We start from the raw sequence: 4,534 nt of genomic DNA, 5'->3' as shown, positions 1-4,534 counted from the left end.
TTTCTTTCTTTCTTTCTTTCTTTCTTTCTTTCTTTCTTTCTTTCTTTCTTTCTTTCTTTCTTTCTTTCTTTCTTTCTTTCTTTCTTTCTCTCTTTCCAGAAGGACAAGGGCTAAGCAAAAAAGACTTACCCAGCGTCACATAGGTAGGAAGTATCAGAGGCCAGGTGTGAATCCAGCCAGGTCTGGTGCTCTCTCCACTGTGCTACTTAGCTTCCCCTTAGAACTCATTTCTCCTGTCCCCCAAAGCTGGGCTGTGAGTGTAGCTATGTCCCCATTCAAAGTGAAGTGGAAAAATTCCTTTTTCCTGAAAAAAACTGGATAACAGACATGCATATATATATATAGCTTCTTATGTTACCAGATAATTTCTTTGTTTCTCTCTCTTTGTTTTTCTTACCATAGGAACCTCAGCACATACCTCAGTCATAAGGCATATCCACTTCTAAATGTTAGTTTGCTTTGCTAAACTAAATTTCATCTTTTCTTTCTATCTTTCCTAAACACAGAAGTCTAATTGGATTCATTCTTTTGTTTAATAATAATTGAAACCCTGCTCCATTTAAGGCACTTTGTAAAGCCTAGAGGGAGATGATCAAGTGTCCTGGACTCAGGCCTAGCCTTCATGGAGCTCACAATCTAGAGAGATTAGAGAAATACTTAGGTAGATTTGAAACAAATCAGAGGATCAAAGTTCATCATCAAGGCACAAAATACTCAGACAGTGCAGGCCTTGCTAGGAAGGGGTAATTGTATAATTAGAAAATACAGGTAATGGAATCAATCAAAGCATGTCTTTAGAGAAAGAATTATTTCAGAATGACGTAGAACCTAATCTCATTTTATTTTTATAGAATTATGTGAATTCAGTTTTCTGATTTAGAATATAATCTTGAAGGCAAGAGACATCATAACAACGAATTCTGCTCTATTTCCTCAGAATAGTCCCGTGAGCACACTGATTGAATCTAGGTGATCTATTGCTTAACCTGTTTTGAAATTAATTTGATTGTTCTATTATTATCCTCATTTTATTGATGAGGAACCTGAGGAAGACAAGTTAAATGACTTGTTCAAAGTCACACAGCACATAAGTATCTGAGGCTATTTTTTTTTTTTAAACCCTTGTACTTTCGGTGTATTGTCTCATAGGTGGAAGAGTGGTAAGGGTGGGGGCTATTTTTGAATTTAGGTCTTTCTGACTCCAGTGGGAGCAATCTCTTCATTGTGCCACCTAGCTAGGACAGGCCTAGGGAGTATCAGAAGTGAAATTTGAACTCAGGTCCTCAGATGCTAATTGTTCTTGTTGCCTAGAGAAAGGGATTAGCCTATGAAGCAAAAGAGCTGTTTCTAGTTCCTGTTCTGTTGCAGTTGCCCAGCCTCTTTGGCCTTTAGTTTCCTTATCAATAAAATGAGAAAGTTGGACCTTCTACTTAAATGATACCAGGAAAATATCATCCTTTTTTTTTTTTTTTTTTTTTAAAGAGCATCATAACAGCCAATCATGACTGATTTAGAAACAAGTGATTTATTTGGTGACATTGACTTGGCCTCCATTTCTGGTCTGAATTTTCTTCCTTTGAAGAATATATTTAGGGAGAGGAGTTTCTTAATCTTGATTTTCTCTGTCTTCTTAGACTTCATGGCTTCCTAAGTCTCAAGTTCTATTTACTCCATGAGGTCATTCCTAGATCTCTCCTCCCAATTACCTTCTCCCACCCCTACCCTGCCCATCTATACTAAAGTTATCTTCCATCTACTCTGTATTTATCTTGGATGCTCTGATTTATACATGTTGTCTCCCCCATTATAATATAAGTTTCTTGGGGGTAAAGAGTATTTTTGCTTTGGGGGGGGGGTATGCCCAATACCAGTAGTATAATATCTGGCATATAATATGCTTTTTAAAAAAAATTTTTTTTAAGAATGAACCAAAGTGGGTAGTTGGGTGGCTCAGTGGACTGAGAACTCTTCTGCCTTAGAACCAATACCTAGTCCATCTTAGAATCAATACTGGGTATTGGTTCTAAGGCAGAAGAGCAGTAAGGGCTAGGCAATGGGGGTTAAGTGACTTGCCCAGAGTCACACAGCCAGGAAGTATCTGAACCCAGATTCGAACTCAGGACCTCCCATCTCTGGGCCTGGCTCTCAATCCACTGAGCCATCCAGTTGCCTCCAAGTAAGGGTTTAAAAAAGAAAAGAAAAGAAAAGAAGTGAAAAGAAGAGAAAAGAAGAGAAAAGAAAAGGATGAACCTGAAACAGTATTCTTTTTTAAAAAGCAAATCATAATCAGTTTATTAGCTTACCTTAAAATTTTTTTGCCTAGACTTTAATATTACATATTTAAACAATTGTCAAAACTTACTAATTTGCCAATAATCATGCACAACCAGACAACGTCCTTAATTCATTTCAAACCAGAAATGTATTACCACTAATGTGTTAACACCTTTTACTACTAAATACTTTTAAAAATTAAGGGAAAAAAAAAGATTAATCCTGGCAATGCTAGCGTCACAGTAGACTTAAACTACTACTTGGCTCATATTTCAAACAAAATAGAAAAGCAAGATTCATGCTAGAGTTAGTGAACATTTGCCCTAGCACTATTAAAGGATCAATTTTCACCTTAGATTGATTTTAATAAAAAGTAAAGTGCATGCAGAAGTTTGTAACAGTTTTAAAGGTAAAAAAAGAAGTCCTATTAATGTAGTCCCAACAATAACCTCAAAATTCTATGACAAATAAAAGTTTTGATGAGTCATTTATAAATACTTTAGATTTGGGATAATTACACTGAAAGAATTCTTTTGAAATCTTAAAAAAAAAGTACCTGTTAATCCAAAATGGTACTTGTTATAGTTTAATATTTCTATTAAATGTATGTGTTGAATTACTCATTTTCCAAGTATAGCAGCTGCTCCTGATTACTTTACTGTTAAGGACTTTAACTGGCCCTCTTCTTTACCTTCTACTCTTTCTTGACCATTCTCACCATTTGGTGATTTTTCTACCATTAACTATTTTAGTCATTGTTGATATGTTACCCATTCCTCCACTACCAAATGACATTAAAGAAATAAAATAAGGCCTCCATAACTCATTGAACCAAATGAGGTAAATTCAGTATGGAATAAAGAAAGTCTACTTCCAAAACCTGGAAATTTACTAAAGGCAGAGAAAAAGGGTCCTGTGCCTCTGCTTCTATTTCTCCAAGTTGCTCTTTAACTCCCCAAATGGATCAAGAAGCCAAATGAAAACAGGCCTCTTCCACCAAAAAAATCACTGAAGACATCATCTAGATTCCAGAATGGGAATCCATATTCAAATGGATCATCAAAATGACTTCCACTTTCATAATTGAATCCTTCTTTTCCCATATTTGTCATAGATATTCCATTTTTTTTTAGCACCTGATTGCACCACATATGTCTCAGCTACTTGTGTAAATCTCCTTTCTGCTGCTTCTTTATTTTCAAGATTTTTGTCTGGGTACCACTCTGAATGCCAATTTACAATAGGCCTTTTTGATATCCTTCAGTGAGGTATGTCTCTGCACATCTAGAACTTCACAATAATCCATTATATTTTTTAAAAATAATTTTTTGGAACAGGTCTTGAAGAGGAGTTGGCAACCGGTGATGAGGGACAAGGGACTGTCACTTTTTCTATTTGGCAGTGGTGGAGAAGACTTTGTACTTTTTTTTTCCCCCCCTAACCCTTACCTTCAATCTTTTTTGGTTCCAAAGCAGAAGAGCAGTTAGGGCTGGGCAATGAGGGTTAAATGACATGCTCAGGGTCATATAGCTAAGACGTATCCAAGACCAGTTTGAACCCAGGATCTCTCATTTCTAGGCCTGGCTTTCAATCCACTGAGCCACGTAGCTGCATCTCCATAGTATGTTCTTAATAAATAATTATTGCTTCATTCATTGGATGAATGTTGGGCCTGAAGCCAAGATTTCAGGTCTCTGATCAGCCTCAGATACTTACTAGCTGTTTGAACTTGAGTAAGTCAACCTTGATCTCAATGTCTTCATCTGTAGAAATCAACATATGACAGCACCTATGTCCTTGGGCTGTTGTGAGAATTAAATGAGACAATATTTGTAAAGTATTTTGCGAACTAAAGAGCTATCTAAATACTAGCTAGAATTATTATTATAGATCAAAGTGCCTCTCCCAGTTCACTTGTCTACATGTGTGATCTCTCCCCATTAGAATGCAAGCTCCTTGGGGGCAGGTATTGTCTATGTTTTTATTTTTACATCCTTGAGACTTAGGATAGTGCTTGACTCGAGGTAAGAGTAAGAACCTCATAAATGTTTTTTCGTTTATTCCTTCATTCATTCCTCTGTTATTTCCTTTTATCTTTATAGATGTTATATTCTAGTTTGTTCTTAAAGTATTCATTTTAATTGGCCTATTCAGGACTGGAGGTACTCTTGGAGTTGTATGGAGATAAGAAATGCTAAGGAAGAAAAAGAAAAAAAAAGGAAACTCTTAACCTGTTTCCAGTTGATTAATGGTCTAAGGA

The 4,534-nt window shown here is 36.1% G+C and overlaps 1 pseudogene; it reads right to left on the bottom strand.

The window, feature by feature from the left end:
• Positions 1 to 2,924: 2,924 nt before the first annotated feature.
• LOC123246569 lies at positions 2,925 to 3,580 on the bottom strand (annotated as a pseudogene).
• Between the last annotated feature and the right edge of the window lie 954 nt (positions 3,581 to 4,534).

This window comes from Gracilinanus agilis, chromosome 4, assembly GCF_016433145.1.
Source record: "Gracilinanus agilis isolate LMUSP501 chromosome 4, AgileGrace, whole genome shotgun sequence".
Lineage (NCBI taxonomy): Eukaryota > Metazoa > Chordata > Mammalia > Didelphimorphia > Didelphidae > Gracilinanus > Gracilinanus agilis.
The sequence above is the reverse complement of the archived record's forward strand: the minus strand, read 5'-3'. Positions and strand labels throughout refer to the sequence as shown.